The sequence below is a fragment of the Arvicanthis niloticus genome, chromosome 12 (assembly GCF_011762505.2).
Source record: "Arvicanthis niloticus isolate mArvNil1 chromosome 12, mArvNil1.pat.X, whole genome shotgun sequence".
Taxonomy (NCBI): domain Eukaryota; kingdom Metazoa; phylum Chordata; class Mammalia; order Rodentia; family Muridae; genus Arvicanthis; species Arvicanthis niloticus.
In genome coordinates this window covers 39,218,591-39,244,358 of record NC_047669.1, presented here as the reverse complement: position 1 = coordinate 39,244,358, position 25,768 = coordinate 39,218,591, and the positions used below count along the sequence as shown (strand labels likewise).

Sequence of the window (25,768 nt, the reverse complement as noted above, 5' to 3'; positions counted from 1 at the left end):
ATCTCTTTACCTCATCTATAACTTGAGTTAAATTCAAATTGTTTTTCTTTTTTTCTTGTATTGTTATCCCTTGAAACTCCACATTATTCTTAAATTGCACTTAGTATTTTTGGTTAATCTTTTATTTACTCAACACAGTCATGCATTTCCATGTTTTTTCATCCCCTAATTTCTGTTCTTCTATATTTAAGACATGTTTAAGATACATAGTACTTTAAATTAACTATTCATATATACTTGAATAAACCAAAGCAAAATATATGGCCTTTCCATATTTACCATGATATATGTTATCTCATTTTTTGAATATTTGATGATTTCTAACTGATATCTATGTATTCTAATGACACTAGAATATTTGTTTATGTTTTTTCATAAATAATGTTAATGTTGTATCAATCAGCATTTAGTCTTCTGTGACAAGATACCTAACAAAACACATCAAGAGAATGAAATAGAACCACAGGTTATATAAGTATAAAGTTAACTATACTACTACTTTGTGATGTATGGTATTATGCACTGAAATTTTCTGTTTCTTATGTTGTTTGCTAACTTAGGGTCTTATGTAGAACAGGTTGGGTTCAAACTTTGCATGTGCCTAAGGATGGACTTGAAATCTGGATGCTGTTTCCTTTCCCACATGGTTACTGAAATTACAAGCTTTTGCTACCAGACATACTGATACCATTCATTTTCAGTTTATACAGACTTATAAGATGATAGTACCTTTCATTAATTCTTCTCTTCATGCAAGTGCATTAACCAGTTATGGGTTGTACCATCCTATAATTTCTCCAGTTTTGATTTCTGATTATTTTAATGCATTTAGATGCTTTTCAAACAAAAAATTTTAAAACCAAAAAAATATTATGAGGATGTAGGGAGACTGATTTTCTTATTCTTTTTCTGCTTTTCCCAATTTTGGAAATTCTCCACTTTCTATTTGATATTTTTCCAACCAATTTCTTTTCTTTCATTATGAACCTCCACACATGCATCACATTCTCCTCTACTTATTTTTAACTTATTAAGTTTTGATTCTTTTTCCATGTCAGACTTTGACTTTAGTGTTTATGGTCTGTTTTTCTTGGTTATCTGTTATCTACCATTAGGTTCATCTATTAAAAAAAAAAAACATACATTGTTTTAGAATTGCAAAATCTTCTTACAAACACAATGTTTCCAAAGTCTTTGTTGATTCTTCCAGTGTTAGAGAATTTCCCTTTTACTTTATTGGATGTAATCACATCTGTTGCTTGAAATTAATATCCTGTCATTTAGGATTGTGGGGTAACAAGTAAGTAGTTCGATCGTGTGAAAAACTGAGAACAGGTCAGTGAATTTGGTTCTTTCTTAAGTAGAGTAATTGAAGTTTCATTCCTAGATAAATAACCTTGTATATGTATCAGACAAAAAAATTTACTAATTTTAATTAAAGCATAATTCAACCATGTTTCTCATGTTTCATCCCTCCAGTCCTCACTTCCATTTCATAAATGTGAATTTAAATCCAGTGCCCTTTTTGTTTTATTGAAATATTTATATTAAGGAAGTAGGTTAAGTTTTTCCTGTTTTAATTCACCATTTTTATTTGACCCTTAATGTTGAATTAATTATATCAGGTATACTATTATTCTGGCAATATTTTATATAATTGTTTGAATAATGGTTAAAAATTTAGTCTCTCTAACTTGTTGTTGTTCACATATTTGTTGATGAAGATAGTCTGTGATATTCTGCTGAAAAAAAATATAAGTAAAATTTAGATGTAAATAATTTCACTGGTTTTCTTTTTTTTCTTTAAATTCTTTTTTTTTAATGTATTTATTATGTATACAGCTTTCTGACTGTATGCATGCCTACATGCCAGAAGAGGGCACCAGATCCTATTACAGATGGTTGTGAGCCATCATGTGGTTGCTGGGAATTGAACTCAGGACCTCTGGAAGAGCAGCCAGTGCTCTTAACCTCTGAGCCACCTCTCCAGCCCTCACTGGTTTTCAAGATTCATTTTAATTACTTTTCTAATATATATTTTCTAGCCAGTGAAAATTTTTCTAAGTCTAATCTGTCAAAAGCTTAGTTGACTTTCTCAGTCTGGCTTAATTTTCTTAACATGATTACCTCAAGTGGTATCAATTTTCATTCAAAAGACATATCTTTGCTTGTCAATACAGCTCAAAGATTTTATTGTCATCGTGGCGGTTTTTTTGTTTGTTTGTTTTGTTTTGTTTTTTGGTTTTTTGTTTGTTTGTTTTGTTTTGTTTGTTTGTTTTTTTCCCTAGGTTAAGTAAGTATGTTTTTCATGTCTGGAATTTAAAATCCTTTCAGTTTCTAGCTCAACACTTAAATATCTTGATATAGTTTTCTTTACTTCTCCTCTTTAATAATTACAAATTATTACTCACTGACTCTTTTAGATAGCACTATTATTTTCATCATTATTGATGCTTTCCGCTTTAGTGGTTTTAAAGATAAACTACTATTTTTCAGGTTTGTTTTGTTTCTGTGGTATCTCAGCTTTCTTTCACACATGTGAAATAAGCATTTTATTATGAGCAATATATCCCCTGACTGATCAGTCAGCTTACCCCAAAACATCCTATTTTTAGGTTCTCTGAGCAGTCCTGTCTCAGGAAAACAAGACAGAAAGCCATAGATCAAGCACTCTATGTTTAATGGACTCCACAGTCATGTATCTGTACATGTAGCTTTACATACAAACTTGTACACACACACACACACACACACCATGTTTACTTTCACATACTTCTGGCTCTATTCACTTTTCTATTAAATTTGAGAGAGGTACTCCACTTTATTTTAAATGTTAGTGTTTCTTTCATATTTTCCAGTGTGGTGTAACTCTCAGCTATAAATTTCCTTACAATTGACAAAGACTTGAATTTAACTCAGTACTTCTTGCAAATTACAAAGTATCCAGGACACAATTTTCTCAATACCAGATGTATGAGAATAGTTTCAATTAAATTTAAATTAATTTTATTCTTTATTTCTTCATTGCCTGGAATAATTGCTTAAATATATTTCAATATATTAAAGGAATTTAGACTTTCAATAAAATGTATAATGCAGTTTTGAAGCTGAGATGTTAAAGTTAATAGCAATATGATGAAATTATCAGTTTGTAACAATGAAAGTTGGAACTAAAGTGTGAATCTTTTAAAACTGTTTTTAGTGGTGGCAAGATTAATTTAATTAAATTATTGAGTTTTGTATATCAATAACAATTCATATGGATATATACTATATATGATTATAGACACACACATACATGCTCACACACATACACACACATACACACACACACACACACACACACACACACACACACACAGATATACAATCCCACAACAGAGCTCTGCATGTTTTTCTGGGCTATTTTCTGTATGTTTTGCTCCTAAGAATCAATTCATTAAAATTCTTCCAGACTATGTTTTTGGAATGTCTTATCTAATTTACAGAAAATTCGATGAAAGAATTGAAAATATGTATGAAAGAGGGAAATTTACTAATTATAGTCAATTAATTTTCACAATTTATGTGTGTACAGCTGTACAGTTTAGATATAAGTGTACATTTCAAATTATTTAGCAGAACTAACCCATACTTTACATTGAGCGCTGTAAAGGGAACTGCATTATGAGCTAAGAACACTAAAATGTCACATGTGGCCTAAAATGGAGAGGATTAAATTTATTCATTTTTATCTTTCAACAATTGTTGTGTCCTTGAATTTTTTTTCACTTCATGCTGTCATAAATGTGGTCACTCTCTTTCAAAGCAGTTGAACTAAATCCTCCTATTTGACACAACATTAGTCACAGAAATGATACTACAGAGGTACAAATGCAAAAAAAATTCCATCCTGCTATTTTTTCTTCTCTTTGCATAGAGTTTTCATATTAAAAGGATGTGTAGATGAACTTACAACTACTTGCCTTTCTGACAGGCACTAGAAAAAGAAAACTACATATACAATTTTAAAGAGCAAATAAATGCTTCCAATATAGTTCATGAATTCCAGGCACATTGTTTTTGTAATGTCAAACAAACTTGAAAGACATAAATAACACATGAACAATATACACTCCTGCGATTTAACACCTGCTGCCTATGAATAGGCTGTGGCATTTTCATGCTCAAGTGTGTACGAATGCAATATGTTGCTTTTTCCCTCCTACCATGGAATATCTTGAGAAATCCTAAGAGCATTTTGAACTTGGCTGTATCGTGCTTGTTCCAAGGATCCATATGCATTTCTCCTACTCCCCACCACATCCTTATCAGATTCATGTTACCTTATATGATTTCTAAGTTGTAAATGCCACTTCACTGTTTAAGCATAACTGCTGCAATAAGAGGAGAGGAACTGTTGATTAATAAAAATAGTAATAAAGAAGCAGATAGTTGGAAAATATTTATAACTAGATAAAACTTTTGGTACAATATGCTTATAAGTTGTTGATACTAAGTAGAAAACATTGTGGGCAAGATTTTATACTGCATAGAAGGTACCCAGTTTACTAGTACAGAAGGTATTGTGTCTTTGACTATTTGAGACCTATTTTGACATACACTGTATTTTATAAAATATAGACTATTTTCCCTCCTCTTTTATATTTTCTTTAGGTTTGAGTATCTTTGATACAAAAGGATGTACTTAAAATACCAGATTTCAAAGATACTGGAAAGATAAAATGACATTTTCAGAACATTATGAAATCTTTTTAACTTTTATTATACTCTGTGGTCCTTAGAAACAGATATCACCAAACTTTGTTTTCACCTTTAAAATGAGAATAATAAAAGAAACAGGTATGGCTTATGAAGGATATTTACTGAGCATTCAATAAATCATATTTCAGTACTAATAATGAGTGAGTTCATGAAATACCTAACAATTTCTCATAACAAAGAGAACACACCATTCATCCTCATAACAAGCCACTAAGACAGTACCTATTCCTTCATAGAGATTTAAAAGCATACACCAGGCAAGTGAAAGACATGACCAAGGTCCCAGCAGGAAGGAAACAATTAAGAATGACCAGAATGATCAGATGCAGAGTGGATTTGTATTCTTCCCTATTTCTCTGCATTGCCTCTCAAGTAAACACTCATTGGGATACATAAGATCATTTTTTTGTCCTCTTTCCTCTTCGTCCTAATACGTTTTTTAAGCCCATGTGGAAAACTCTCTAGATGTCTTAATATATCAACTCAATATATCTCCTCTTTTTGCAATAGCATTTTTGAAAATAAATAAAATTTGCTTTTAATCACAATATAATTTAATCACAATATAATTATAAAATTAATCACAATATAATTAATAATTAATTAAAATATAATATAAATCACAATATAATTTATTTATAAATAAATCTAATAGTATAGATTCATATTTATATGTAAGGATTTGATCCTAGTGCTAATTAAGAAAAGTAAATTAAAGTGCTTTGGTGCTGAAGTAGGGCAGATTATGCAACACTGATGTCATACCCCTGGATCTGTGAGTTGATTATTATTTGGTTTTGAGAGGTTTTCTCATTGTCTCTTTATTTACTACTTTGTTAACTTTTGAGAAGATGCTTTCAAGTACAGAATCCAGGGCTAACATTTAAGATCATTGGGCACAATGGCTTTCTGACCAGCTTGTTAGGTCAAGAGGCCTTTATCATAACAATCATGGAAGCACAGGAATATTTTCATTTATGTGGTTACCTGGTATTCTTGCCCCTATTTCTTGATAAAGTTGTTGAAACTCATTCTCACAACCTGTAAAAATACACTTTCTGAATAAAGAATCTCAGAGGGATGCTTATTGATTAGAAACACAAGTCATTGTAATAGATGTGAGAAACTCCTAACCTTTAAGTAAGCATTGCTGTACCCGGAGTCTATCTTTATTGTTAATTACTTCTTTGGGAGAATTTTTCCATCTGTTCACTTGTTTTAAAGCAAGTTACTTTCACGTACTTTTGTCTTCTCACTCTCAAAATAAATCTTGAACAATTGAAAGTACTTTCCTTTAACCTCAAAACATAAGACTTTATATTATTCTGAGTCAGCTTGATACTTTTGTGCCTTTCTCAGTGACTTGTTAGTTTCTTTTTTCTTTTTTTTATATTTTATTTACATTTCAGATGCCATCCCCTTTCCACATTTCCCTTCCCTAGAAAATGCCCTCCTTTTCCTTTTTGCTTTTATACATTTTTAAAAATGTTAATCAAAGGCTTTATAAGTTTGGTAATGCTCAATCAGAAGTGTAACCCAATACCCAACCTAGATATATATACTATATTTAACTGGTGGAGAGACGTGAACAACTGCCTCCATGCCCCCCCCTTCTCTCTCTTTCTCTCTCTCATCAACTAGCTTCACCCTTCCTGTTAAAATAAAACATTTCTCTCAAAATGCAATTAGAGCATAGTTATTCCTAATTGTACCAGTGAGATACAAGATAGTCCTAATACCCAGTCCATCATTTTGTTGACTAACCAGGATATCTGTCATCTCTCCTAACTAAAGTACTTAGTTTTGAACCTGGCATTTTTCTTGGCTTTAGAATGAATGTGAGCTGAAAACCATCCACTCAGATTTTTTCTCTCAAAGTAAATAGCCAGGATTGGCTATGAGACTATAGGTCTTCAACTCCATCAGAAATCCAGAATGACTGAGTTAACTGAAATTATGGGAAGCACAAAGCATAGCTTCTAAAACTTAGCCAATTTATAGAGACTGCTGAACACCTGGAAAGACCCTATACTACTGAACGTTGGAGCATCAAATCTTCAGCCTTCTGGCCCAGAATCATCTGACAAACCTTAGTGATGCAGAATTATTAAGGGCTGATTACTCTGTCTAGGCAGATATAATCAGTCGACTATTCTGCAAGTCTGTCCTTTTCTGGACAGTAATTTGTCTGTAGATAGAAAGAGGCAATTCTTGCCTACTCGCTGTCACCACACAACTGGAGTAACTTCAAGGATGCTCAATTTCTTCTTAGAATCCATGACAGGAAGCTGTCAGGAGCAGACAGGTCTCTAATCAAAATGAACATTAATATAGAAATATTTGTAACAGCAATTCTATGGACTTTTGACGTTTTGAAAACCAACTATCCATATAAGGTAACCTGGACTGTTGTCTGTTAACTCCTCTCAGCTATTTCTAAGTAAAATATGGAAAACACCCTTTAATAAGCTCAAAGCCATGAATTTGCTACAGTCCCATAACCCATAGGCTAACTGTCCCAAATCAGTTAAAAAAGTTAAAGAAGGACTGGGTCTAAGCCTTGTATTCCTAAATGTGTTATACAGGCACAATGCCCATGGGAATATCAATATTCATCTCACTTTTATATCAATAAGAAGCCCATACCAATGAAAACCTTAAATTTGAAATCAAAGTAAATTTTGTAAAAGTTAAGAAATTATAACTTCATCTTAATATTAATTATACAGATTTCTAGCAATAGGTTATGGCTATGCAATAAGTCCTAGCTAATCCTCCCTGTTCCAACAAAACCACTACTTTTCCCTAGAAAGACAGGCCAATATTAGCCACCTTAGTCCCCAAGCCCAGGGAATAGGGGAGCTGACTCTACTTTAACTTATTCAAGCTGATTAAGGGCATTGAGATATTAGAATAGGGGTGGGAGTAAGAGTAAATTGATAAGCCTCTGATGCTGTGTCTTCACTGAATCCAGATGGAATTCCAGGACATCGGAGGTTTGGGCAGGTCTGCTCAGTATGCTTGATGAGCAGATACACCAAGGCTGTGTATTCTGCAATATACAATTCTCAGAACAAGTTTTAGTATCAAGAAAAAAAAATTTTTTTCCTAGAGGGTTGACATTTTTTTAAAGATGTTGGTTCTAGCAACTTTTCTTTTTTTCCCCCTTTTTAAAATTGGTTGTAATATTTACATTTCAAATTTTATCCCCTTATCCCATTCCTACCACCACCCAGGAACCCCTTATCCCATCACCCCTCCTTGTGCTTCTATGAGGGTGTGATTTTCCAGTTTCTATGATGCTGTTTCCATTAACATAAATTGCCTCCTAAATTTCTAAATCCTTACCTTTATGTTATTAAATCTCCTATTTTCTTTCTTTCTTTTTTCTCCTTTCCCTCCTTTTTTCATCTCTATTTTTTAAATTGGGTATTATATATACTTTTCAGATTTTATCCCCTTACCCCACTTCCGCCCACCACCCAGATACTTCCTTTCCCATCCTCCCTCCTCATTCTTCTATGAGGCAGTGCCCGCACCTACCCCCCCACTACCCCTCCCCACCCTCAGATCCCCCACACACTCTGTGTTCGTTTTTTATGGGACCAAGAAACTCCTCTCCCACCTAGGCCCGACAAGGACATCCTCCCCTACATATACTGCTGAAGTCATGGGTCCTTCCCTTTGTGCTCCCAGCCTGGTGGTTTAGACCCTGGGGGGCTCTGGTTGTTTGGTATTGTTGCTTTCCTCCTGAGATCACAAACCCTTTCTGCTCTTTCAGTCTTCTCTCTAAGTTCTCCATTGGGAACCCTTGATCATATCAGTGGTTAGCTGTGAGCATCGTCCTCTGAATGTGTTAGTCTTTGGCAGACCTCTAAGTAGACAGCTATATCATATTCTTGACAGCATGCACTTCCAGCCATCCACATCAGTGTCTAGCTTAGGTGATTTTACATGGGATGAATACCCAGGTAGAATGGTCTCCTGATGGCCCCTCTTTCAGTTTCTGTCCCATGTTTTGTTTCTATATTTGCTCCCTTGAGTATTTTTGTTACTCGTTCTAAGTAGAACTGAGGCATCCCCTCTTGGTCTTCCTTCTTCATGAGCTTCATGTGGTCTGCGGGTTGAGTCTTCGCTATTCCAACCTTTTGGGCTAACATCTGATTAACAATGAGTAAATACCATGTGTGTTCTTTTGTGATTGGGTTAACCCAGGATGATAATTTCTAGATCCGTCCATTTACCTAAAAATTTCTCAAATTCATTATTTTTCATAGCTGAGTAATATTCCATTGTGTAGATGTACCACATTTTTTTGTATCCATTCCTCTGTTGAGGGGCATCTTGGTTCTTTCCTGCTTCTGGCTATTATAAATAAGGCTGCTATGAACATAGTGGAGCATATGTCCTTATTATATGTTGGAGCATCTTCTGGGTGTATGACCAGGAGTGGTATAGCTGGATCCTCAGGTAAAGCTATGTCCAGTTTTCTGAGGAACCACCAGACTGATTTCCAGAGTGGCTGTACCAGCTTGCAATCCCACCAACAATGGAGGAGTGTTCCTCTTTCTCTGCATCCTCGCCAGCATATACTATCACCTGAGTTTTTGATCTTAGCCATTCTAATTGGTGTGAGGTGGTATCTCAGGGTTGTTTTGTGTATTTGTGTGTTTCAGTGTATCTGCTTTTAAGTGAAGATCTTTTATCCACTTGGATTTGAGCATTGTACAAGGAAATATGAATGGATTGATTTGCATCCTTCTACATGTTGACCTCCAGTTGAACCAGCACCATTTGCTGAAAATGCTGTCCTTTTTCTACTGGATGGTTTTAGCTCCTTTGTCAAAGATCAAGTGACCATAGGTATGTGGCTCATTTCCGGATCTTCAATTCTATACCATTGATCTTCCTGCCAGTCTCTGTACCAATACCATGCAGTTTTTGTTACTATTGCCCTGTAGTATAGTTTGAGGTCAGGGACTATGATTCCCCCAGAAGTTCTTTTGTTGTTGAGAATAATTCTCACTATCCTGTTTTTGTTTTTGTTGTTGTTGTTGTTGTTGTTGTTCCAAATAAATTTGCAAATTGCTCTTTCTATCTCTATGAAGAATTGATTTGGAATTTTGATGGGGATTGCATTGAACCTGTAAATCTTTGGCAAGATGGCCATTTTTACTAAATTAATCCTGCCAATCCAGGAGCATGGGAGATCTTTCCATCGTCTGAGATCTTCTTCAATTTCTTTCTTCAGAGACTTGAAGTTCTTGACGTACAGATCTTTCACTTGCTTGGTTAGATTCACTCCAAGATATTTTATATTATTTGTAACTATTGTGAAGGGTGTCATTTCCCTTATTTTGTTCTCATCCTGTTTATCTTTTGAGTATAGGAAGGCTACTGATTTGTTTGAGTGGATTTTATATCCAGCCACTTTACTGAAGTTGTTTATCAGGTTTAGGAGTTCTCTGGCCGAAGTTTTAGGGTCACTTAAGTATACTATCATGTCATCTGCAAATAGTGAAATTTTGACTTCTTCCTTTCCTATTTGTATCCCTTTGACTTCCTTTTGTTGTCTAATTGCTCTAGCTAGGACTTCTAGTAATATATTGAATAGGTAGGGTGAGAGTAGGCAGCCTTGTCTAGTCCCTGATCTTAGTGGGATTGCTTCAAGTTTCTCTCCATTTAGTTTGATGTTGGCTACTGGCTTGCTGTATATTGCTTTTACTATGTTTAGGTATGAACCTTGAACTCCTAATTTTCCAATACTTTTAACACGAAGGGATGTTGAATTTTGTCAAATGCTTTCTCAGCATCTAGTGAGATGATCATGTGTTTTTTTTTTCCTTTGAGTTTATTTATGTAGTGGATTACATTGATGGATTTCTGAATATTGAACCATCCCTGCATTCCTGGTTTAAAACCTACTTGATCATGATGGATGATTGCTTTGATGTGTTCTTGGATTCCGTTTGTGAGAATTTTATTGAGTATTTTTGCATCAATATTCATAAGAGAGATTGGTCTGTAGTTCTCTTTCTTTGTTGGGTCTTTGTGAGGCTTAGGTATGAGCATAACTGTAGCTTCATAGAATGAATTGGGTATTGTTCCTTCTGTTTCTATTCTGTGGAATAGTTTGAAGAGAATTGGTGTTATGTCTTCCTTGAAGGTCTGATAGAATTCTGCACTAAAACCATCTGGCCCTGAACTTTTTTTGGTGGGGAGATTTTTAATGACTGCTTCTATTTCTTTAGGGGTTATGGGACTGTTTAGATGGTTTATCTGCTCCTCGTTTATCTTTGGTACCTGGTATCTATCTAGAAAATTGTCCATTTCCTCCAGATTTTCCAATTTTGTTGAGTATAGGCCTTTGTAGTAGGATCTGATAATTTTTTTAATTTCCTGTGTTTCTGTTGTTATGTCTCCCTTTTCAGTCCTGATTTTATTAATTTGAGTGCTGTCTCTATGCCCTTTAGTTAGTCTGGCTAAGGGTTTGTCTATCTTGTTGATTTTCGCAAACCAGCTCCTAGTTTTGGTGATATTTTGTATAGTTCTTTTTGTTTCTACTTGGTTGATTTCAGCCCTGAGTTTGATTATTTCCTGCTGTCTAACCCTCTTGGGTATATTAGCTTCTTTTTGTTCTAACACTTTCAGGTGTGCTGTCAAGTTATTAATGTATGCTCTTTCCATTTTCTTTTTGTGGGCACTTAGAGCTATGATTTTTCCTCTTAGTACTGCTTTCATGTAGTCCCACAAATTTTGATATGATGTGTCCTCATTTTCATTTAAATCTAAACAGTCTTTAATTTCTTTCTTTATTTCTTCCTTGACCAATTATCATTGAGTAGAGCATTTTTCAGTTTCCACGTGTATGTGGGATTTCCGTTGTTTTTGTCCATATCAAAGACGAGTCTTAGTCCATGGTGGTCTGACAGGGTACAAGGGATTATTTCAATATTTTTGTATTTGTTGAGGCCTGTTTTGTGACCAATTATATGGTCTATTTTGGAGAAGGTATCATGAGTTGCTGAGAAAAAGGTATATTATTTGTTTTAGGATGAAATGTTCTATAGATATCAGTTAAGTCCAATTGGTTCATAACTTCTGTTAGTTTCATTGTGTCTCAGTTTAGTTTCTGTTTCCATGATCTGTCTATAGCTGAGAGTGGGGTATTGAAATCTCCCGCTATTATCGTGTGAGGTACAATGTATGCTTTAAGATTTAATAAAATTTCTTTTATGTATGTGGGTGCCCTTGCATTTGGAGCATAGATGTTTAGAATTGCAAGTTCCTCTTGGTACATTTTTCCTTTGATGGATATGAAGTATCCTTCTTTATTTTTTTGATTACTTTTGGTAGAAAAATGATTTTATTTGATATTAGAATTGCTACTCCAGCTTGTTTCTTGGGACCATTTGCTTGGAAGATTGTTTTCCAACCTTTTACTCTGAGGTAGTATCTGTCTTTTCACAAAGGTGCGTTTCCTATATGCAGCAAAATGTTGGGTCCTGTTTATGTATCCAAGCTGATAGTCTATGTCTTTTTACTGGAGAAGTGATTCCATTGATATTAAGAAATATTAAGGAAAAAAGAATGTTGTTTCCTGTTATTTTTGTTATTGGCAGTGGAGTTATGTTTGTATATCTACCTTCTTTTAGGGTTTGTGGAAGATTACTTTCTTGCTTTTTCTAGGTTGTAGTTTCCCTCCTTATGTTGGAGTTTTCCACCAGTTATCCTTTGAAGTGCTGTATTTGTGGTGAGATATTGTGTAAATTTGGATTTGTCATGGAATATTTTGGTTTCTCCATCAATACTGATTGACAGTTTTGCTTGGTATAGTAGTCTGGGCTGGCATTTGTGATCTCTTAGGGCCTGTATGATATCAGTCCAGGATCTTCTGGATTTTATAGTCTCTGGTGAGTAATCTGGTGTAATTCTTATAGGTCTGCCTTTATATGTTACTTTGCCTTTTTCCCTTACTGCTTTTAGTATCTTCTCTTTGTTTTTTATATTTGATGGTTTGATTATTATGTGATGGGAGGTGTTTCTTTTTTGGTCTAGTCTATTTGGGGTTCTGTAGGCTTCTTGTATATTTAAGGACATCTCTTTCTTTAGGTTAGGGAAGTTTTCCTCTATAATTTTGTTATTTACTGGCCCTTTAAGTTGGGAGTCTTCACCTTTATCTCTACCTAATATCCTTAGGTTTGGTCTTCTCATTGTGTCTTGGATTTCCTGGATGTTTTATGTTAGGACCTTTTTACATTTCACATTTTCTTTGACTGTTATGTCTATGTTGTTCATGGTATCTTCTGCGCATGAGATTCTCTCTTCTATCTCTTGTATTCTGTTGGTGATGCTTGTGTCTATGACTCCTGATCTTTTTCCTAAGTTTTCTATCTCCAGGGTAGTCTCCCTTTGAGATTTCTTTATTGTTTCTACTTCAATATTTAGATCCTGGATGGTTTTGTGTGATTCCTTCACCTGTTTGGTTGTGTTTTCTTGCATTTCTTTAAGGGCTTCTACCTGTTTACCTGTGTTCTCCTCAAATTCTTTGAGAGTGTTGTTTATGTCCTTTTTAAAGTCCTCTATCATCATCATGTGAAGTGATTTTAATTCTGAGTCCTGCTTTTCTGGTGTGATGTGGTTTTCAGGCCTTGCTACGGTGGGGGAACTGGGTTCTGGTGATGCCAAGTAACTTTGGTTTCTGTTGTTTACATTTGTATGCTTGCCTCTTGCTGTTTGGTTAGCTGTAGTGCTACTCGCACTCACTGGTTCTGACTGGAGTCTTCTTTTCCAGTTATCTTCGTTGTGTCAGAACTCCTCAGGGTTTGGATGACTCTATGATCCTGAGCTCCAGCTGCTCTGGGTACAGTGGCTCCTCTAGGATATTTCAGGATTTGGTGTCTCCATGGTAGTAGACCAGCTAGGTGTTTGCTGCTCTGAATGTAGTTGCTCCTCTAGGATGCTTCAGGATATGGTGTCCCCTGCTCTGCAGCTCTGTGGGCTGCGTCCTCTCTAGGATGCCTGCAGCTCTGTGGTCCTTGACCTCTCTTGGGTACCTCTGCAGCTCTGCAGTCTGTGACCTGTGACCTCCTTAGGGTGCCTCAGGACTCAGTTTCCAGAGGGGAGCAGATCGGCTGGAAGACTGCTCCAGCCACCAGTATCTGGGCCAGGTGCGGAAGTGTCTTGTGAGTTTCATATGCACAAACAAAAAAAATTTTTTTCACCATTCAAGATTCTATGATTCCCCACAAAGTTCTTTGATGAATTCATGAATAGTTTTATTCACCGATTGTCAATTCACATGATTATTATAATAATTCAAATTCGATGGTTCCTTACTGGTTTATTCTATAGGTAATATACTATGGATCCTATAGTATTAAATACATCAAATATTTTTAAATGTATTTGCCTATTGAACTACTAGTTATAACTTAGAAAATAAATATATAAATGCAGGTATATAGGAAATAAGAGTTACTAAAATAGAGATAAATGATAAAAAGAAAGGACCAAAAAACCTAGTTGTAACAAATATATCAATGGAAGATATTTCAAGGCTGAAACACAAGGGAAGGAAGCCAAAAGAGCTGTCTAACCTCACACCAGTGATATTTTCCAATAACTGTAAAATGTAACACCATTTTCTTTTCTTCTTTGGTAAAGTTTGCAATTAATCTTGGACATTTTCCCTCTCCACCCTGAGAGATGTTGGCATCCAAAACGCAACAGTTATTTTGTTTCAGTTTTACAAAAGAGAACATTGAATGTGCAATTAACTTGCAACGCCTTACACATCAAGCTGACTTTCTTGAACTCATATCTACCAGTTTTTAAAATTGGTTAGTTCATGCTGAGAACAATGTACCTATTTCGTATAGAAAAGTAATGACTCATCTTCTGTTTGTGAGAGTATCATTTCATAGAATAGGCTTGTTTAGATTCCAGTATCCTCAGATTACAAATCTTTGTTTTCTCCAACCACTGACATCTACACGTTTACGATACAATCCATCTCACCCGTCAGGTTTATGTGGCCATCGGAACCACTCCACCTATATGTGAAGCCCTTAAACTTTTTCTTGCTGCACTCTCTAAATATCCCAACTATGCTGGCTGTTTTATGTCAGTCAGCTCCATACAATCTGAGTCGTTTTCTCCAACTCAATACCAGAATCATGTTTCCCTCTTCCTCCACTACCGCCTGTCCACTTTCCCTCCCAAGTCCCTCCCTCCCTCCCTCCCTCCCTTCCTCCCTCCCTCCTTGTGGTTGCTTTCTTCTCCCTCCCAAGTGGAACTGAGGCATCCTCACTTGGGTCCTTCAGCTTGTTGATCTTTTATAGTTCTGTAGACTGTATTTGGGATATTTTCTTTCTTTTTATTATTAATTATTATTATTATTATTATTATTATTATTATTATTTTGCTAAAATCCACTTATTAGTAAGTACATACCATGCATGTCCTTTTGAGTCTGAGTTACCTCACTCAAGAAAATATTTTCTAGTTCCCTCCATTTGCATGTAAAACTCAGGATGCCCTCATTTCTAATAGCTGAGTAGGATTCCATTGTGTAAATGAACCACATTTTCTGTATCTATCCTTCTGTTGTGTGACATCTGGGTTGTTTCCATTTCTGGCTATCACAAACAAGGCCACTATGAACATAGTGGAACAGGTGCCCCTGTGGCATGGTGGGGCATCTTTTGGGTATATTCCCAAGAGTGGTGTTGCTGGGCCTTCAGGTAGATTTATTTCCAATATCCTGAGCAACCTCCAGATTGATTTCCAGAGTGATTGTACCTGTTTCCAATCCTGCTCACAGTCTAGCTTCTGGTAAGGTGGGATCCTCCCTGGGTATACCCCCCAACACTTGGCACTTCAAGTCCATATGAGGCTAGGCACTTCCTCTCTCACTGAGGCCAGACAAAGCAGCCCAGCTAGTAGAATATATTCTATGTACAGGCAACAACTTTTGGACTATCCCCCTCTATAGTTATTCTAGACCCACATATATCTAGCTGTATCTTTGCTACATATGAGTGGGAAGGCCTAGGTCTAGCCTGTGTATGTTTGATAGTTGGTGGTTCAGACTCTGAGAGCCCCAAGTTTCCAAGTTAGTTGACTCTGTTGATCTTTCTGTTGAGAGACATTTCTTATAAATAAGTCTTACATCAATAAAATTCTAAATTGCAAATGAATAACAAGGGAGTTATTCATTTGAATGATCTCAAAGATAAATTTGTTTATAATTTATAATTTAAACAAAACACAATCTAAATTCAAGAATGGAAAAATACTAGTGACTTCTCTTAGACTACAGTGCCCTCTTTATAAAATTACTTTTGAGTCTCTCCATATTTTATCCATATAATTTTGGAATTTATTTTTAATAACATACACCTCTAGAATTTTTATTCATTCTAGTGATCCTATGTATATACATTTTAGTGTTTTTATAGAATTTCAGAAATACATGTTTCTATATGTTAGATAGACTATACATTCTTTACATTCACACAATTCTTATAAAAGACTTCAAACTGTCAACTTCATTTAAGAACGTTTGTGTTAGACTCTTTGAAGGCATGTAGAAAAACATTAATTTCTATGAAATTTTTTGAAAATTGTAGCGTTCTTGTGATTAATAGACTTCTGAAATCTTTGATGACTTTGGTGAATAATAAGCAACTATTTGCAATTACTATTAAGTGGAAAATATGTTTCTTAAGTAATTAAAATTTAAATGTAATAGACTAGTTTTGATTTTAAAAGGAAATATAATTTGAAAATAATTTTTAAAATAATGGATGCAGGATTTTTACAAGGAACAGAAACTATGAAAATAAATGAGAATCTTGGTAGTGCAGCTTTATACAAATTAAGCAAAATAAAATTTTCAGTAGGAGAATCATAAGGCATGCAAAACTAAATATTGTTTTGTGGATCTTGCTTGCTTCATAAACCTTGTCCTAATATAGCAGAAAGTGTATACACAACAAAATGTGAAGTGTCACATAATTGCATGTTTTTATCATTACTAGTATAAACACGCCTTTATGTCAGGTTTACCTAGAGCCATCTACTAGGATACAGTTACTAATGTTCCTACTAGCAATTGCTGTCTTTGTAACCATAATGCAAGCATACTATGTAAACAAAGATATGTTGTGTCTTTAGTCAATTTCTTTCCAAGCAGAACCAAGTGGGATTTTATTGATGTGAACAACAGCTATTCTCTTTTTGCCAAGATTTTCAGAGAGTCTTGTGAATGTGTAGGTTAGTAGTGAGGAAGACGGAGGGATTGCACAAGAAGACCCAGAGTCAACTAATCAATATCATCTCACAGAGCCTGGTCCAACAGTCAGAGAGCATGCAAGAGCTTGACCTAGACTCCCTACCAATTTTTAGCAACTGTGCCGCTTGGTCTTCATGTTGGTCCCCTAACAAGTGGAGTAAGTCTGTCTTTTACTCTGTTCCCTCTCATTGACTTCCCTTCCTCTACATGGACTGCCTGGTTGGGCCTCAGTGACAAAGGATGTGCTTAGTCCTACAAAGCCTATATGTCCCAGGATGTGGTGGTACCCAATGAGGCCTTCCCTTCTTCAAAGAGATGTGGGGAATAATGGGGAGAGGAAATTGTAAGGGTTTAGCTAGAAAGGTAGAATGGAAGGTAGCTGGGAAGTAGAGTGAATATAAATTAAATACATACATACATACATACATAAATGGACATTTTTTTTAAAAATTATAATTGTATTTTTGATGAAAATTTAAGGAGTTGAGTCATAGAGACAAATACAGTTGTTTGCAGTTATGTCAGTAGAGACACATGATACAATGCAAAGAAATAGAGCTCCTAAGTCACCTGTGGCAGGGATTTCTTAATTTTGAAGTGGGGAGTAGACTGACCCATTTAAAAATATCCATACACTCTCATTTGATTTCTCACTATCTCCTAAGATGTGTGATCATCAAGGTAGTTCATTTAAAGTTTAATAGAGCTGGGAAGAGAGAATGGTAGAGAATTATTGAGGTATACATCTCCAGTCATCAGTGATGGTTAATTTCAGGTGATGCTCTCCCTTCATTAGAGAACTATAAGCATTTTTTGGTTGTGTCTGCAAAGGTATTTCCAGAAGAAATTGGTGGGTGATTCCTTTGATTCAGTGAATATCAGACAGAAATTAAAAGGCTCTGCAAAAGAAGGTTTTCTTCTCTCTTTTTCCTGGAAGCTGGGACCTCCTCCTGTCCTTGGGTTTCATAATTGCAAAATCTCTGACCTGTGAACTCCAGTGGATTTAGCCAGAAGACATTCATTAGGGTTCTCCATCCTTTCATATTTGGCTGGGAGTTACCTGATAAGCTTTCCTGGTCTGTAGATCTTGAGACCTGGACTCAACCACACTACTACCACATTTCAGTGTTTACAGTTAGCCTGTGATTTCCCATATGATATGGGAATTCACAGCCTCAATTCTTTTATCTGCCAATTGGGCTGATAAATTTCTTCTCACCATTCAGCTATCTGTATATTTGCATATATCCACCTTTATATTGTGTAAGTATGCATTTACTTATTACATTCTTTTTGTTATAAATCCATAAGGTTTGTTGCACTGTTATTGAGGAGATAGCAAAAAAGTTAAAAACAAATTGATAAGAAAATCTCTTTTCACTGTAGTCATTCAGTCACTAACAGATGGGCATGGGCACAGGACAAACGGTGTTGATGTTAGGATTTTGTATGCATGAGTCTCTCATAACTTAAACAATTACCAAACAGAGTAAAAAGCTTATTTTTGGTGATCTAAGTGGCTATGTCTCCAGGTTCACATTGCATGGTGGACTTGCCACCTACTTCCTCACCCTCTGGTGTTCACAAATACCTGGGAGGCAAGATAAAGCAGTTAAGTAGCCTTCTCCTCCCACAAAGGCTTCTTGAGTTTTGTCTTCTATAGCACCAATTGAAGGCAGTAAATGCTGGACCACAGGAGGATACAACTGAAGCTTATGAGATAATTGGAAAGCTAGTTTATAACGAGGTTTCCTCAAGGCAATACCTTACTTCGACCTCCCTTTCATAAGCCTCTAATGTCTCTGCCTAGTCCTGCTAGATGAGCCTGGTTCAGTAGCCATCCCATGAAGATACCGTGTGACAGAAGATGTGTTGAAAATATCAGGGTTTGGCAAGGACAGGAGCAGACCTTCCAGACAACAGGAAAGGCTTTCAGCATCCTTTCCCTGCATTATCAATGACCAGGGCACAAAAGCCCATGAATACTTTCAGAAACAGGGGAGCCTATTTCTTCTTAGTAGTTCTGTATATATTGAAAGCTAAGATACTATCCAGCATTGGGAAATGGATACTCTAGCCAAATGTAGATTTCAAACTGATAGATTATATAATTACTTCTCACTGTGCCTTGTAAACATTGTTTAGCAATTATGACTTCAGAGACCTGTGTCTGATCTCAGTTGCTCTTGTGTGCATTTGGCATTTGCTTAAAGCCTGCTAAATACCTATTATTGGGTTAATTATTAAAGTCTTTTTTTTTCAGGAACTATATCATAGTCTCTACTCATAAAGCAAATCTGAGTCTAAGAAAAATTACTGCATTTTTTATCTCTTTCCTTATAAGACACAGACATACCAGGCTGTTGTATCAATTATGCTGCCCTAAGCTTCCCACACACTCATTAAATGTGAGAGAACTGTGACAAAATAATGAGAAAATTGTATTTTAGTTATTTCCTAACATTATCATGTATGAATTATAGTATCAGTTTCACATACCTTGATGTGGCTTCCCTTTTCACAATCCTTTCATAACAGTTTTTCTCTAGAACATTAGGTTTGTCAGTAAGTCTAAAAGAAAATATATTAAACTAAACTGAGTAGAAATATTCTGGAGCTAAAATATACAAATTGATTTTTAAATTGGTTGTATCAAATTGTTTCAAGTAAGCAACTGTATCATTTTTAAGGCAGTGAATTCCTTCCATTTTTCACCTTAAGCAAAATGCTATGGATATAATTTATGTGTGCCTCCCGTGGTTCCTCTGCCAGAGGTTTATGTGGAAGCTTTAATAGGCTGGTGGAGATATACAGTAGTTAAATTGCTGAGTGTCTATGGAAGGGATTTGAATAACTCTGGTGGGATCCCTGTCATTTTCCCCCTAGGAGCAAGCTTTTATAAAGGAATGAGCTTACCTCCTGGGTTCTTGAACTTATTCCCTAACATGATCTCATTGGCACCTCATCCTGCCTTGATCATGCCTCTCAGGACCAACAGTTGTGGCTGACTAATTTTAAAATATTAACCTCCAAAACTGCACGCTTAAATAACACATTTTCTTTTATAAAGTATTGAGATTGATGACTACATCATATGTGTTCTCTAGTTTGTGAAAATTGTCGCATGTAAATATTTAACATTTTATTGAAACTACCAAATGTGACTCTCTTGTTTGTTACCAGCTACATCCTATACTGGTTTTGATTACTTTTTAAAAGGAGTTTTACTTATTTATTTTATATATATGAGTGTACTGTAGCTGTCTTCAGACACACCAGAAGAGGGCATCACATGCCATTACAGATGGTTGTGACCTACCATGTCGTTGCTGGGAATTGAAGTCAGGACCTCTGGAAGAACAGCCAGTGCTTTTAAATGCTGAGAAATTTCTCTGGCTCCCAGTTTTGATTACCTTTTCTCTCATTTTTAGAGCAATTCACCATACTTAGTCACATTTATTGGTAAATTAATATTACCTCGGGCTAATAAAATGTTTCTTACTGGGAAATAATGGTTATACCTTCACCACAATCATAGACTTTGGATTGTCAGAACTCTACAGTGTTCACAAAGAATACCTGTGGAGCAGAAGAAGCTGGAGTCTTGGGCTGAACACATACATACCACGATCAAATTACATGTTTTGCTCTTGCTTTTGCTTCTCATACAATTTTTTAAATTGTGAAAATGGTTAGTAAACTTCTGTTAAAATACAAGAAGATGTAAATGACATGTTACATTTTACAAATAAATAAAGTCTAAAAAATAAATATAGAATAAAGATAGCTTTCGACACTGCTTGTCCTAAAATCAGTTAGTATTACTGTTGGAAGAATGTGTTTGTTCAAAGAAATTTGTCTTAAGTACCTAATACAAAATATCTCAGTTTCTAACATGGTAAAGCAATGACTCAGCTTCTATAAGATTCATTTGGGTATAATAGATAATGCATGAATTCTACGAATTGGTAGTTTGTATCTCAATTGCACTCTTTGGTAGTGCCACAAATCCAAGCAAAATTTTTAGTCACCATAAAACCCATTAGTGTCATCTGTAAAATGGAAGACTATAATAACATTTCCAGAATGGCTGAGAAAGCCAGAAAATCTAAATAATGATCTATCTAATAAATAATAGATGCATAGTTATCTATTATATTAGATTTCCTAAGTTGAGATGAGAGATTTGAGTCGAAGTTTTTATTTTTAATCTCTGTATCTGTAGCCCTCAGCACAGTGATAGCAGTACAAACTGTAAATGTGTTGCTGGATTCTAATTGTTGCTATGGTTACTATTAAAACAACCTGATGTATATGGTATTTTAAAATGACATTGTTAACACAGTTACATGATGTGTATTTTCTGAAAGAGACTTTTGTCTCTAAAGAACATAGAAAATTCTTCAGAAATGAATGTGGCTAACATTCTCCATGTATATTTCTGAAACATAACACATTAGTTATGTTACCTTTAAATAATATATTTGAGGCAGAGAGGCACAAACTTCTTGAACAACATGAGTTAATTGCAGGTGTTTTCTGGATTGAGTGTCATAGAGGAAAAGAAAAATGAGCAAAAGAGAAGAAAAGAAATTAAATACTTCAATGGTTTCATGTAGAGACAAGAAAAACAAATTTAAACACCACCTACAGTTTTGTTTGCTGGGATAATTTTATTTATATTCGTTGGTGCCAGTCAAGTTATTGGTGTACAACCTACAAAATTAGAAGGAGACAATAATAAGCTACAATACTTACCATCATAAAAATCTATGAGAGGGATTGAGAAAAGCGTGGGGAATTCCTTGTCAAATGGAGTCCTTCTCATTCACATCTAACAATCTAACCATCTGCTTTCTCTGAGAAGAATGAGTAGGTAATGTGTTGTAATTCATGTGACCCGGCGTGCAGTTTTATGTGGTAATTGCCTTAGCCCTCTTCTTAGTTAGAAATCAGATCTTAAGAGACCCACATGCAAAGATTCCTACAGAGCCTCAAATAAGATATTCGGGAAGTTATGAGAAACCATTCTAAGTCCTTAAATCTCAGCATGTTACTGACTGCTGCTATTATCATGTAGTTGTGTTTCTTAGCTTGAGTTTTCAAGGATGCTATTCCTAGAACGCCACTAGTACTTCCCACAACCTGACATATTAAGAAGGCTGGCAGCCAATTACTACATTGCTGTGAAACAAGATCAATTGTTTATAGATGCTGTATTCAATGATTGCCCAAAAACTAAATTTTAGAAGGAATGTGTGCAATTCTGAAATATCTTAGGTCAGGAGACAGAGTTGAGTCTGCAAAAAAAAAAAAAAAAAAAAAAAAAAAAAAAAAAAAAAAAAAAAAAGGATGGAACAGAGTTTTCTAAAGCACAAGCCAAGAGAAATTGAAGTTTTGAAACTATGAATGCCTTTGAGATAGAAAAGGTTAGATTTTAGCTAGTATGTGATTTTGGTATGAAATAAACAAATATGCCATTTTTAATTGTAGACACTAATGATAATTATTGCTTCCAATTATAGGTAAATGTAAAAATCAGAATAGTTTTGAGGAAGGATAGAAATACATGGAAAACTGGGGGGACTTGTGATCAAAGAGTAACTTGGCTGAAGCCTCCTGCCAGCTAACAGTCAAGAATTCCAGCACAGTTGCCAGTATTTGCTGGGACTGCTGTCTACAGAATATTTATCTTTTCTAAAGAGATACTTTCAAAGAGCACTATTAACGCAATAATGAACCACATTAACTAGTGAGGTTATATGATCTTCAATATGAGCTTACTCCTTTCCCAGATATTTGCTATAAATTTTACAAATAGTAATCAACTTCTGTTCACATTAACATTACCTTAACTTCTTCTGAAACTTCTGTATACTTGAGTCTTAACAGTCATAATCGTTTTTATGTACATAAGAACCACACTTGCATCTCTTTCACCAAAACCAAAGATATATTTATCAAATCTTTGATAGTCATTCAAAAGCCAACAAAATTACATGGCTCAGTCAAGATCCTTAAATTCCCACATCCAAATTTGCCTCTGTGGGCTATCTTTTTTCCCCTAGGAAGGAGTATCAGCCCCAAGCTAAAATATAAGTTAAATTCCTTAAATAATAATAATAATAATAATAATAATAATAATGACAATTCTGGTACTTGCTGCTTTTTCTTAGAATTCTTTTCTGTGACAGAGGCAAGAATTCTACTTTACCAAAGAAGAGGCCTCTAAAAATAAGCCCTCAATTCTTAGCAGTTAATCTGTTTCTCAGGCCCATGTCTTACAGTCCCCGACACAGTAGTGTCCACAAAATTATCAATCATAGATATTTTCATACACATTGCAATTTTTGAAGACTGTTTATATCATTGCTGTTAAACATCTTTGTTTTTTTTCCTTGCTGTGGACTGAACACAAAACATCATAAATGCTCAGCCTCTATCAGTGAGTTGCAGCTTTTGTATGTCTACCATAAAGCATTCATAAAAAAAAAAAAAGGAGGTACTACCTTGACAAAATTCCAATATTAAATGCATTAGTAATTGCATCACTTGCTTCCTGGGTAACCTCACAATTTATTTTAGATATTTAAAGATATTGTTTTGAAAAACATTTAAAAATTCTTGTTCTCAGCATATGGATAAAATTGAGTCACACAAAATAGGTCAAGAATGTTTGATTTATAGATAACAGAAACACATTCTGCAGAGGCTCAGCATGCTATAGAAATTCAACATCAATTCAGTATCATCATATTTTTTAAAACAAGAAAAAAGTATGTACTGAGTTTATCTGCTCTTTTACAACTTAAATAAAATAAGGTTATAGGATAACACAGAACATTTTCTCTGGGATTCATGACACTAAAATATTTCTCTATCATACGTGCAGGCCTGACCCTTGCCTGTTTCATAAATATTATCCAGTCTGAAAAGATAACAATATCTTTTGACATTATTCTATTCTAACTTCTATTATAAAATTTCTACATGACTATCATTACCTAAATTTCAATTCTCATTTTCTCATTTGAGTAATGAAGAGATTGAACATTGTGTCTCATTCAGACTTTGAATTCTATTCCAGGTATCCATGATTCTTTGATTAATTATTATTTTAAATTTTGGTCCCATTATAATCACCTGCCCTAATAAAGGACTTTGCTGTGTGTTTTACTCTTTTGATGTACTACGCAATCAATAAGTGAAGTCCACCTATTGTTCACAAATAGTTAAACTAATTTGGTATTAATAAACACATTATGTTTCTGATATCAGCTAGATATTTCTAAAGGTTCTTCCAAGCATTAATTTTAAATAAAGGTTTGTCCCATGGTGAACACATGGCATCTGTCTGCAAAGTTTTATTCTTTTATTTAGTACAAATCAGTAGAGTGATTAGTTAAGTAAAACTTTCATATATTGCATGGAAAAAAATTTCTAAATCTATCTTAATTATTTGCCAAATGCTTTTTCTTTGGTAGATATTTTAAAGGGTATCTTAAGGACATGGTTAAGGATATTGGTAACCCCCACACCAAATCCTTTTCTGGTTCAGTAATAGTAAATGCACATTTTAATCTTGAAATATTAGGAAATTAGGAATATCATTTAGAGCTGTAACCACATCATTTTTCAAAAAGACATTTAAGCACTGGGAAGGTTTTATGTGTGCAAATAAGGTTTTCTTATGAAAAACCTCACACTTCCTGATAACTTATTGAATTTTACACAATGCTGTTGGAAGTTTCATATTTCATATACATTTTTTTCATAAACTGTATTATCTTCCTTTAATCATTCTGAAGGGAGCAAATTATTCCAAAGACATGCATTTGCTTTCCTCTCCTTGGCTTTAAGACTGTTGAAAATAATGGGCTTCAAAAATTAAAGTTTACTCAGCAATCTCATGATGAAGGAAGAAAAAAAAAATGTATGACTTATGCCAGTAAGAGAAACTTTTCAGGGAAGAAATTTTACATAGTTATGTCAACTTGTTAGAACACTCTGTACGAGCAGTTAAAGGTGAGGCTATGATGGCTCAGTGATAGGCTAGATCATAACTTTGATTAAGAATGCTTAGCTGTGCATATTTCTTGCCTTATTTTTATATTTACATTAATTTTAGGACCTGGAAAATAAAGACAACCTTTAAAATCTTTAATGAAGATATTTACTCTTTATATATATCATACATATATGTGTGTGTGTGTGTGTGCATGTGTGTGTCAGTAAACACACATACACGTGGGTATGTTTGGGTGTGGGGGAGGTGCAGAGACTGTAACCAATGATTGGACTGGATAGTCAGGAATTTGGAAAAGCCTCCTGGGAAAGTAGATAAGAAAGGCAATTGGGTAAAGAAACCTCTCCAAATGAGGTGATGTGAAAAGAATGTGATGATCTCTGTGTCCATGTAAACATTCACTAAAATGTGAAACAAACAGGGCAGGGAAAAGTTGACAATCAAGCAAACATAATGATTCATTCTATGAAAAGTAGTCAGCAGCTTTTTCAGGCATCTCTGTTATTGCCCATTGACCAAAGTTGTCAAGGTATCAGAGATGGTGTTTCTGCATGACCTCAACAACATAGTTTCCATTCAGAAAGGCTGATGTTGCTATGGCTGGTTTGGTTTTTTTCACACTTACCAGCAGATGTTATTATCATTGAACCTACAACATGCTACTATTCCTCAGGGTTACC

General features: G+C 34.9%; 1 non-coding gene across 1 annotated transcript; it reads right to left on the bottom strand.

Annotated features, from left to right (window-relative positions):
* Positions 1 to 18,930: 18,930 nt before the first annotated feature.
* Positions 18,931 to 19,062, bottom strand: LOC117718381 (small nucleolar RNA SNORA71). Its single transcript, XR_004608063.1, has one exon. It is a non-coding gene; the product is annotated as a small nucleolar RNA SNORA71 (small nucleolar RNA).
* Positions 19,063 to 25,768: the final 6,706 nt, after the last annotated feature.